This window comes from Elaeis guineensis, chromosome 6 (assembly GCF_000442705.2).
Source record: "Elaeis guineensis isolate ETL-2024a chromosome 6, EG11, whole genome shotgun sequence".
In the NCBI taxonomy this organism is placed as follows: domain Eukaryota; kingdom Viridiplantae; phylum Streptophyta; class Magnoliopsida; order Arecales; family Arecaceae; genus Elaeis; species Elaeis guineensis.
In genome coordinates this window covers 25119937-25132265 of record NC_025998.2, presented here as the reverse complement: position 1 = coordinate 25132265, position 12329 = coordinate 25119937, and the positions used below count along the sequence as shown (strand labels likewise).

Below are 12329 nucleotides of genomic sequence, written 5' to 3'. Positions count from 1 at the left end.
GAGTTGTGGGTAAAGTCCGGCTCCCGTAGGAGTCCGGACAAAGTTTACCTGTAAGTGAAGTCGTGGGCGGAGCCCGGCTCCCGTAAGAGTCCGGGCGAAGTCCGCCTGTAGTCGGAGTCAGAAACGAGGTCCGGCTCCCGTAGGGGTCCGGATGGAGTCTTCCCGCAGCTGGAGCTGGAGACGAGACCTGGCTCCCGTAGGAGCTCGGGCGAAGTCTACCTGCAATCAAAGTCAGGGACGAAGTTCGGCTCCCTTAGGAGTCCAGACGGAGTTTACCAGCAGTCGGGGTCGAGGACGAAGCCCGGCTCCCGTAGGAGTCCGGGTGAAGCCTTCCCGCAGTCGAGGTCGGGGACAAAGTCCGGCTCCCGTAGGAGTCCGGACTGAGTCTTCCTGCAATTGGAGTTGTGGGTGAAGTCCGACTCCCGTAGGAGTCCGGACGAAGTTTACCTGTAAGTGAAGTCGTGGGCGGAGTCCGGCTCCCTAAGAGTCCGGACGAAGTCGCCTGCAGTCGGAGTCGGGGACGAGGTCCGGCTCCCGTAGGAGTCCGGATGAAATCTAGTAGTTGTAGGAATCTACCGTTGGAGAAGTTCAGCTGTTGACGAAGTCCGGGGTAGTTTGGATTGGAGTTGAACCTGGCTGGAAGAAGTCCGGACGGGATTCGGGGAACAGCTGATAGTCGTAGAAAGTTGGCTGGCGGCGGAGCTCAGTGAGCACTTGGGGCGGCTTAATAGATGACTGGGGGAACTCATGTTGAAGGAGCTCGGGTGGTGCAGTGGGAGTTCATCCGTCGGGAGAATTCAGTCAGCACTGTGGAAATTCGGCTGTTGGAGAAGTCCGGAGAGATACCATCTACGGTCGAAAGCCGGAGAAGTCCTGGGAGGGTCAATCCTGTCAAGAACTTCGGCTGGGGGTATTTTATACCCAACAACATGTTTGGTATGACACTAGATTATTGGTAATGTAACATCAAATTTTCAAAATACCCTTAAACCAAATTATTAGTCTAGCATTTTAAACTATTTATTTAATTTTTTAAATGAAAAAAATTATTATATGAAATTTTTTTATTATTTTTTAATACTTATTATTATTATTTTTATTATCTTTATTTTTATTTATTTTATTTTATTTTCTCCCTTCTTCTTTCCCCACACACCACATCCCGACCCCCTTCTCTCGGCCGCCGCGCCTTAGGTACCGCCCCCCGACTGTCTCGCCTCTGACACCGCCCCCCAGCCTCGTCTCCACAGCCATCACTGCTGCCCTGCTCCGCCTCCTCCTGATGCCCTTCCTCACCACCACTATCCTCCTTGGCCCCACCCTCACCGCCCTCAGCACTTTCACCGCATCCCTTGGCTGCCATTCCACCACCATAAAGTCCACCCCCTCCAGCTCCCCCATCACCTCCTTCGCCTCCCCAACCACTACGCCTCGCTCTACCACCGCCGACAGCCTCACTCTCCGCATCACCACTTCGTACTCCACCATCAACCTCTCATCCGGGACGATGCATACGTGCCGCCCCCCAGCATGTGCCATTTGGCAGCCTCAAGGCCGAGGCTAGTGGCGGCGCCGTCACCATGCTCCCAAGCCTAGATGATGAGCTGGGCATTCCACCCCTCGGCCATGGCGGCGACCAACTCAACCACGTTGGTCTCCTCGAGTTTACGGTCTACAAAGGCTTTTATGGTGTTGATGTATGCCTTGGAGGCCGTCTCCGGGCATCAAACCTGCTTCATCCCCTCTTTTTCTCATGAGGAGAAGACTGTGGGATGGGTGGTGGCAGTGGAAAGGACAACGGCGAGGGCCACGATGGTGGAGCAACGGCGGACAGCACGGTCATGGGAGGAGGGTTGGGGGAGGCACAGGCGAGCGACGGATGGTGCCGTATGGAGAGAGGAAGGAAGATGTTGGGTATAAAATACCCACAGCCGAAACCCTCGGTGGAACCGACATCAGAACTGCTCCGCCGGACTCCTACGGGAGCCGGGCTCCGCCTTCGACATCAACTGCTGCACAGCTCCGCCCGGACTCCTACGGGAGCCGGGCTCTACCGTCGACAGCAACATGGCTCCGCCCGGACTCCTACGGGAGCCGGGCTCCACCGCCGACAGCAACACAGCTCCGCCCGGACTCCTACGGGAGCCGGGCTCTACCGTCGACAGCAACATGGCTCCGCCCGGACTCCTACGGGAGCCGGGCTCCACCGCCGACAGCAACATGGCCCCGCCCGGACTCCTACGGGAGCCGGGCTCCACCGTCGACAGCAACATGGCTCCGCCCGGACTCCTACGGGAGCCGGGCTCCACCGCCGACAGCAACATGGCCCCGCCCGGACTCCTACGGGAGTCGGGCTCCACCGCCGACAGCAGAACAGCTCCGCCCGGACTCCTACGGGAGCCGGACTCCGCGTTCGACAGCAGAACAGCTCCGCCCGGACTCCTACGTGAGCCAGGCTCCACCGCCGACAGCAGCACGGCTCCGCCCGGACTCCTACGAGAGCCGGGCTCCACCGCCGACAGCAGAACAGCTCCGCCCGGACTCCTACGGGAGCCGGGCTCCGCATTCGACAGCAGAACAGCTCCGCCCGGACTCCTACGGGAGCCAGACCCCGCTCTCAGTATGAACTGCTGGTAAGCTCCGTCCGGACTCCTACGGGAGTCGGACTTCACCTCTAGCTGTGATTGCAGGACAGCTCCGCCCGGACTCCTACGGGAGTCGGGCCCCACCGTCAACTGCTGCATAGCTCCACCCGGACTCCTACGGGAGCCGGACTCCACCGTCGGCAGCAGCACAGCTCTGCCCGGACTCTTACGGGGGCCGGGCTCCGCCTACAACCCTAACCGAAAGGAGGACCCTTCCCAGACTCCTACAGAGGCCAGACTCCGACTATTGCCGAGCCTCGATCCACAGATCCACGCCCCTTGGCAGATCACGATAACAACCATGATCCTGTTCCACGTCCTATGGCGGATTCCGCGCGGCTCCATCGCCCCCTGCGGCAGACCCATTACTCTTTGACAGGCTGTGCCAAACGGCCACGATTCTGCTCCGCTCCCTGCGGCAGGTGCTGCACGATCCCACTACTCGCTGACAGCTAGCGGCAACGGACGCCGCCCCACTACCTGCAACAGGCCCTACGTGGCAGGCTATGACAATAGCCATGAGTCTACCCCACTACCCTTCGCAATAAATTCCCCTGACCATGAGCGGCCCGCTACCAGACGGTTACAAACATCGCCATCAATTCGTTGCCCCCTCCGCCTATAAAAGGGGAACCCAGATACGTTATTCTCTAAGCTCATTTTTTTATCTCAAAACTCTGCTAAACTCTCCGTTCGAGCACTCCATTCTTGTTGAGGCAGAGAACTGACTTGAGCGTCGGAGGGTCTTGCCGGAGCAACCCCACCTCCGGTTTAGACTTCCCTTGCAGGTCCCGGCGGCGACCGCGGCTTTCCCGACTCCAGCTTCTCCGACGCAAGCAGATTTTTGCACCAACAGGATTGGCGCTAGAGGAAGGGGCGTGTGTCTTCACAGCACCCTTGTTCTTAAAGGAGCGCTCAACGGATCCGCTTCCGGCCATCTTTTTCGGTGCCCAATCCTCCTTCCTTCATCTGATGCCCTCTCGCGAGGTCTCTGCACAATTACCTCCGGCTATGGTCGTCGGTAAAGGGTGGCCGGACGACCGGTCTCCGTTAGATTCCGTCAACGTCATCTCGGGGGAATCCCGGCGGGAGGCCATTAGCACGCCAGCTGCGTCCCTCAAGCGGCAAAAAGTTGAAGAGCCCATAGCCTTCACTGAAGAAGATGCCCAGGGAGTCCAATTCCCTCACAATGATGCGGTCGTAGTTTCCTTGAACATAGCAAATTACGACGTCCGTCGCATTCTCGTCGACAACGGGAGCTCAGCCGACATCTTGTTCTACGGTGCCTTTTCGAGAATGGCCACTCTTGGCGGTCATCTAAGGCCGATTCGCTCCCCCTTAATAGGGTTCACCGGTGACGCCGTTCCGACGGAAGGAATGATAGCTCTAACTGTGACCGCGGGTCAGCATCCAAAGCAGTCCAGAGCTCTGGTAAATTTTCTGGTGGTAAAGGCGCCATCTGCCTACAATGCAATTCTTGGCCGACCCGGCCTCAATGCCCTCAGAGCTGTCGTTTCAACCTACCATTTGAAATTGAAGTTCCCCACCAGCCGGGGAATCGGGGAAGTCCGGGGAGACCAAGCGCTGGCCAGACATTGCTACAACATTGCCTTGCAGAGAAACGATCAAGCGGACCTCTGTCCGGTCGACGGATTGGATGCGCGCGATGACCTCACTGAAGAGAAGGACAGTCCAATCGAAGACCTAGTACCAGTTTCTTTGAATGATGGGAATGCGGAGCATGTGGTGTTAATTGGCTCCAACTTGGGGGAGGAGGTGCGGATGCGCCTTGTGGATTTCCTTCAAAGAAATGCGGACGTTTTCGTATGGGTCCCGGCGGATATGCCGGGGATCGACACAGGAGTCATGGAACATCATCTGGCAGTCGATCCTAAACATCGACCGACAAAAGAAAAAATCCGGAGTCATGCCCCAGAGAGGCAGAAGGCGATAGCCGAGGAAGTAGATAAGCTTCTCAAGGCCGGATTTATTAAAGAAGTCAATTATCCTGAGTGGATCTCCAATGTTGTTCTGGTCAAGAAAGCAAACGGCAAGTGGAGGATGTGTATCGACTTCAAAAAGCTGAACAAGGCTTGCCCAAAAGATAGCTACCCCCTTCCCAGAATCGACCAACTGGTGGACGCCACCTCGGGCCATGAGCTCCTCACTTTTATGGACGCGTTCTCCGGTTATAACCAGATTAGAATGGCATCGGAAGATGAAGAAAAGACAGCTTTCATCACTAATCGCGGCCTTTACTGCTACAGGGTCATGCCGTTCGGCCTCAAGAACGCGGGCGCCACCTATCAACGACTGGTGAACAAAATTTTCAAAGGGCAGATTGGCCGAAACATGGAAGTTTACGTGGACGATATGCTTGTAAAAAGCAGGTCTTCCAGAAATCATGTCGCCGACCTCGAGGAAACCTTTGGCGCTCTTCGAAGATATAGAATGAAGCTGAACCCGACCAAATGTGCTTTTGGGGTAACCTCAGGAAAGTTCCTGGGCTTCATGGTGTCGGGGCGCGGGATTGAGGCCAATCCAGAGAAAATTCGCGCCATCCAAGAGATGACCGCCCCAAGGTCGATCAAGGAGGTCCAATGCCTCACGGGAAGGATTGCAGCTCTCAATCGCTTTATCGCGAGGTCGGCCGAACGATGTTTGCCCTTCTTCCAAACCCTCAAGCAGTCGAAGAACTTCTGTTGGACCCCTGAATGCCAACAGGCATTCGAAGAATTAAAAAGCTACCTTAGCTCACCTCCACTGCTGGCGAAGCCCGAACCTGGGGAGGAATTATTTTTGTACCTGGCAGTCTCTCCCACGGCCCTCGCAGCGGTCCTTGTCAAAGAAGAAATGAGAGTCCAGCGGCCGGTCTACTACATTAGCCGTGCGCTGAGAGACGCCGAGACCAGGTATACTAAATTAGAAAAACTGACCTACGCCTTGTTGATTGCAGCTCGGAGACTCTGACCTTACTTTCAAGGGCATACGGTGACACTACACACCGATCAACCGATCAAGGCGGTTTTGCACCGAGCTGATACCTCTGGAAGAATGGCAAAATGGGCAATCGAGCTCACAGAATTCGACATCAACTACAAACCTAGACCAGCAATAAAGGCCCAAATATTGGCAGATTTCATAGTAGAGTGCACCATCCTCGAAGAGGCCGAACCTGAGCAAAGCAAAGTCGACGACCTGAAGGCTCGACCGAACTCCCCCAATGAAGAAGCCAGCCCCTCCGATTGCTTTTGGACCCTCTATGTGGACGGATCTTCCAACATGGCAGACGCGGGTGCGGGACTAATCTTGGTTAGTCCGGAGGGAGTCGTCGTGGAGTACGCTCTGCGTTTCGAGTTCCCCGAAATAAACAATGGAGTGGAATATGAAGCTCTGATTGCAGGATTAAGGGTCACCAAAGAGCTTGGAATAGGCCAACTCCGGGTGCACAGCGACTCTCAGCTCGTGGTGGGGCAAGTCAGCGGGAGCTATGAAGCACGGGAGGACAGCATGGCTAAATATCTTGAGAAAGTGAAGGAGTTCACCCCCGCCTTTAACAGTTTCGACATCAGGCAAATTCCAAGATCGGAGAATACCAGAGCCGATCTTCTCTTCAAACTGGCGACATCGGCTCCGGCCGAATTGCCCAAAGGCGTCTTCTTTGAAGTTTTAAAACATCCAAGTACGGAAGAACCGCGGCCCGTAATAGAGATCGACCACGAGCCCCGTTGGGTCGACCCACTGACGACCTATCTTAAAGATGGGGTTCTCCCCCAGGACGCGAAAGAGGCCCGGAAGCTCCGAAATCAAGCCTCCCGGTACATCCTTTATGAGGGCAAATTGTACAAAAGGTCATACTCCTTGCCCCTCTTGAGGTATCTCCGACCCTCAGAAGCTGACTACGCTTTATGGGAAGTGCACGAGGGAGCTTGCGGAAAACATTTGGGTGCCAGATCTCTATCCCATAAGTTACTCCGCCAAGGATATTATTGGCCAACAATGCATCATGATTCGATCGAATATGTCAAAAAGTGTGATCGATGCCAGAGATACGCCAACATCCAGAGACAGCCCGCTACCGAGCTCACACCCTTGAGTGTCCCATGGCCTTTTGCACAATGGGGGATGGATATTCTCGGCCCCTTTCCCATGGCGTCCGGTCAAAGGAAGTTTCTCCTTGTAGCAATCGACTACTTCACCAAATGGGTCGAGGCCGAGCCACTAGCCAAAATCACATAAGCGAAAGTATAGAATTTCGTCTGAAAATCGATCGTATGCAGGTTCGGTTTGCCTAGAACCCTAATCACTGATAATGGACGGCAATTCGCAGGAACCAGATTCGCCGAATTCTGTGAAGATCTAAACATCTCCCACAACTTCACATCAGTGGCTCATCCTCAGGCGAACGGCGAAGCTGATGTAACCAACAGAACCCTTTTGCAGGGAATTAAGACAAGGCTTGAAAGAGCGAGAGGAACTTGGGCGGACGAGCTTTATCATGTGCTATGGGCATACCGAACTACCCAGAGGTTGCCTACAGGGGAGACTCCCTTTGCTTTAGCTTTTGGTACGGAAGCCGTCATCCCGATCGAGCTTAAACTCCCGTCGGCACGAGTCGTGGCATTCGACGAACCCCAAAATGCACAAAGTCTCAGAGCCAACCTCGACCTGCTGGAAGAAAGATGGGAGATTGCTCAGGTTCGAATGGCAGCCTACAGACAGAAAGTCGCCCGATATTACAACGCCCGGGTCAAGAACAAGGCATTTAAAGCAGGAGATCTAGTGCTTCGACGAGCTGCTGTCTCGCAACCACAGAGCCAGGAAAACTTGCCCCAAATTGGGAAGGACCTTATGAGGTCAAGGAAGTAGTCCGGCCCGGTACTTATTATCTTAAGGAGCTCGGAGGAGCCGACCTCCCGCGACCATGGAACTCAGAAAACTTACGGATGTACTACCAGTAATTTCATCCTAATCGCAGAATGCGTGTCCATACGTCCTGGGACAATTCAAGCAAACTGTATCAAAAACAATGGGGCAACCTCTTAAAGTCGAAGGCCCGGTTCTTTTAGACCGGATGGGGGGAGAGGCCTTACAACGCCCATATGTGCCCCCACAGCCCTGTTAGGGACAGGAGGAGAACCTCGCCCTAACTTGAGCAAAGTCGAAGGCCCGGTTCTTTTAGACCGGATGGGGGGAGAGGCCTTACAACGCCCTAATGTGCCCCCACAGCCCTGTTAGGGACAGGAGGAGAACCTCGCCCTAACTTGAGCAAAGTCGAAGGCCCGGTTCCTTTAGACCGGATGGGGGGAGAGGCTTCGCAACGCCCATATGTGCCCCCACAGCCCTGTTAGGGACAGGAGGAGAACCTCGCCCTAACTTGAGCAAAGTCGAAGGCCCGGTTCCTTTAGACCGGATGGGGGGAGAGGCCTCGCAACGCCCATATGTTCCCCCACAGCCCTGTTAGGGACAGGAGGAGAACCTCGCCCTAACTTGAGCAAAGTCGAAGACCCGGTTCTTCTAGACCGGATGGGGGAGAGACCCCACAGCACCCTAAAGCGCCCCCGCAAGCTCAGGCTGGTAATGCGAGGAGGACCTCACGCCAGCCCGAGCAGAAACGAAAGGCCCGGACTCCTACGGGAGCCGGGCTCCACCTCCGGCATCGACTAGAGAGCAGCTTCGCCCGGACTCCTACGGGAGCCAGGCTCCGCTCTCAGTATCGACCACTGGTAAGCTCCGTCCGGACTCCTACGGGAGCCGGACTTCATCTTTAACTTTGATCGCGGAGGACCCCGCTCGGACTCCCACAGGAGCCGGGGAATGCCTCCAACATCAGCTCCGAGGGAAACGAAAGGCCCGGACTCCTACGGGAGCCGGGTCCTAACGCCAAAGAAGGCTCCACCCGGACTCCTACGGGAGCCGGGTCCTAACGACAAAGAAGGCTCCACCCGGACTCCTACGGGAGCCGGGTTTCGACGACAAAGAGATTTCACCCGGGCTCCTACGGGAGTCGGGCTCCATCGCCGACATCAGCTACAGGACAACCCCGCCCGGACTTCTGCGGAAGTCGGACTTTGCCCATGACTTTGATTGCAGGAAAACGAAAACCTTGCCCTGATCCCTACGAGAGCCAAGCTACTCCAACTTCAGGAGGACTTCTCCGCTCGGACTCCCAAGAGAACCGGACTTAGCTCCGACTTCAACAGAGGAAAAACCCAAGCAAAAAGGAAAGCAAACAGTGCCCGAAGGCAACGGAAGCCTGAACCCCCAAATTCAAGCCCTAGGAGGGACTTCGGGCCCGAAGGGCCCCAAGCAAACCTGCAACCACTAACGGAACGACAGTTGGATATCTTCGAACGACGACCTTGGGACGATGTGAAGAGGAAAGAAAAATGAAGAAGTTCAATAGGCAACTATTTAATGTGAGATACAGACGAGGCAACAAAATCTTTTTCATTTAACAAGAATATACGATACAGGACCCGACGGGTCAGGAAAAAGAGAAAAAGAAAATACATGTCTCGCAAAGCACGGTTCGGGCAGGATGAACCGGAGGCCGATCCAAGCTGCAAATTCCTCTTCCCGTCTCTGTTCTTCTCAGTCGCGTTCTCCAGTGCGTGTAACAGCTCTCGCCCCATCTCACTTCATTCCGTCTCCGAGGTCCCAACCCTGGCGAGAAAGGGGGGGGATGGATCTCCGGGGGCGGCTAGGGCAGCGGCGGCAGCAGCAAAGACCTGTTTCAAGAAGAATCGGAGCCACTTCGGAAGCGGTAGCGACGCCAGAGATGTGTCTCATCTCCGAATACGCCACGACAGCCGCCCCCCAAGATGCTCCGGCAAGGTCGGCATGCGCTACTTCCACCATCCCCGCAACAAGTTCTACTGCCCCACCGTCGACGCCGACCGCCTCTGGTCTCTCGGCCCCGACGACGTCAAGGATCCCGTCATGGCTTATGACGACTGCTCTGCCCTCTTGACCGGTACCGCCCCGCCTTACTACTCCAAAATTCGCGGGCAGAATAGCTTCACCAACAGTCCCCATTATTAAACCCCTGTTGTTGAAGGAATTTTTCCTCGGGCCCCCTTTAAAACAACAGGGATTCTCACTGGCAGCCATTCTCCTCCTCGCCTTCCTCCAAGCCCTAAACATTCCCTCAAGAACGGCTTCCAGGGTGGAGGACATGACGTAGGGATACTCAGAGAAGAGTCGGGGGGCTGAAGGAGGCAAGGACTGGTGCGAGGGAAACAAGACTCTCAGACGAAAGAAAAGCGCCAGGATGAAGCCACGAAAGGACTGAGGGGTTTAAATAGCTGTCGGATTCTAGCGCAGTTATGGCAGCGAGTACTCGTGGGCCAACGGGTGTGCGCCACGCGTCGTGCTTATCCACTTCATTGCTATCGAGGGTTGACTGCTCGCAAATTCTCGTGGCATGACGCTTGGGATCGCGTTTCAGCGGGGGTTCCGAAGAGACTCTCCACTGAGAAGCGGGCTATGACGTACGCGCTCATTTAATGCCAAAATATCTGGGGGCGGCAGTGCACAGGATTCGAAGGGACGGTTTCGGCTGTGTCTCTCTCTCTGTACTTCCTTCGTTTGAAATTCAAACTCGGAAGTAGGGGAACTGGTGTTGGGTATAAAATACCCACAGCCAAAATCCTCGGCGGAACCGACATCAGAACTGCTCCGCCCGGACTCCTACGGGAGCCGGGCTCCGCCTTCGACATCAACTGCTGCACAGCTCCGCCCGGACTCCTACGGGAGCCGGGCTCTACCGTCGACAGCAACATGGCTCCGCCCGGACTCCTACGGGAGCCGGGCTCCACCGCCGACAGCAACACAGCTCCGCCCGGACTCCTACGGGAGCCGGGCTCTACCGTCGACAGCAACATGGCTCCGCCCGGACTCCTACGGGAGCCGGGCTCCACCGCCGACAGCAACATGGCCCCGCCCGGACTCCTACGAGAGTCGGGCTCCACCGTCGACAGCAACATGGCTCCGTCCGGACTCCTACGGGAGCCGGGCTCCACCGTCGACAGCAACATGGCCCCGCCCGGACTCCTACGGGAGCCGGGCTCCACCGCCGACAGCAGAACAGCTCCGCCCGGACTCCTACGGGAGCCGGGCTCCACGTTCGACAGCAGAACAGCTCCGCCCGGACTCCTACGTGAGCCGGGCTCCACCGCCGACAGCAGCACGGCTCCGCCCGGACTCCTACGGGAGCCGGGCTCCACCGCCGACAGCAGAACAGCTCCGCCCGGACTCCTACGGGAGCCGGGCTCCGCATTCGACAGCAGAACAGCTCCGCCCGGACTCCTACGGGAGCCAGACCCCGCTCTCAGTATGAACTGCTGGTAAGCTCCGTCCGGACTCCTACGGGAGCCGGACTTCACCTCTAGCTGTGATTGCAGGACAGCTTCGCTCGGACTCCTACGGGAGCGGGGCCCCACCGTCAACTGCTGCATAGCTCCGCCCGGACTCCTACGGGAGCCGGACTCCACCGTCGGCAGCAGCACAGCTCTGCCCGGACTCTTACGTGGGCCGGGCTCCGCCTACAACCCTAACCGGAAGGAGGACCCTTCCCAGACTCCTACAGAGGCCGGACTCCGACTACTGCCGAGCCTCGATCAATAGATCCACGCCCCTTGGCAGATCACGATAACAACCATGATCCTGTTCCACGTCCTGTGGCGGATTCCGGCGGCTCCATCGCCCCCTGCGGCAGACCCATTACTCTCTGACAGGCTGTGCCAAACGGCCACGATTCTGCTCCGCTCCCTGCGGCAGGTGCTGCACGATCCCACTACTCGCTGACAGCTAGCGGCAACGGACGCCGCCCCACTACCTGCAACAGGCCCTACGTGGCAGGCTATGACAATAGCCACGAGTCTACCCCACTACCCTTCGCAATAAATTCCCCTGACCATGGGCGGCCCGCTACCAGACGGTTACAAACGTCGCCATCAATTCGTTGCCCCCTCCGCCTATAAAAGGAGAACCCAGATACGTTATTCTCTAAGCTCATTTTCTTATCTCAAAACTCTGCTAAACTCTCCGTTCGAGCACTCCATTCTTGTTGAGGCAGAGAACTGACTTGAGCGTCGGAGGGTCTTGCCGGAGTAACCCCACCTCCGGTTTAGACTTCCTTGCAGGTCCCGACGGCGACCGCGGCTTCTCCGACTCCAGCTTCTCCGGCACAAGCAGATTTTTGCACCAACAGAAAGGAAGGTAGTTTCGTCCAAAAATTTTATTAAAAGATTATCAAAATAATGATAATTTGAATAGCCATCTCTCTCCTTGGTAATCCATATTGCTTCTCTTTAGTAATCCAGATTATCTTATGGGAGATAATCTAAATTATCAATCTAAAAAATATATCAAATATGATAATATAATTTATTTTTTTAAATTATCAGTAATTTAGATAGATCATTAGCTATCAAATATAATTTAAGATGTGAATAAATTTTAATGATCTATCAAATCATGGCCACGTAGATCCCAGCACTTTATTCAATTCTAGTATAACAATTTATAATAATTTTTTAAGTATAAAAATGATAAGAAGAAGATCCTCAGGTAAGATGGAACTTCGGATGAAAAAAATCGATCCCTTAAATTCTGACCGACCGAACCATCCAAGTATCTTCTGCTGGATGCATGTTGGCGGGAGAAATTTTTTTTATTTTT

The 12329-nt window shown here is 55.4% G+C and overlaps 1 pseudogene; it reads right to left on the bottom strand.

Annotated features, from left to right (window-relative positions):
- Nucleotides 1–1125: 1125 nt before the first annotated feature.
- On the bottom strand, nucleotides 1126–1739 carry LOC140858764 (uncharacterized; annotated as a pseudogene).
- Nucleotides 1740–12329: the final 10590 nt, after the last annotated feature.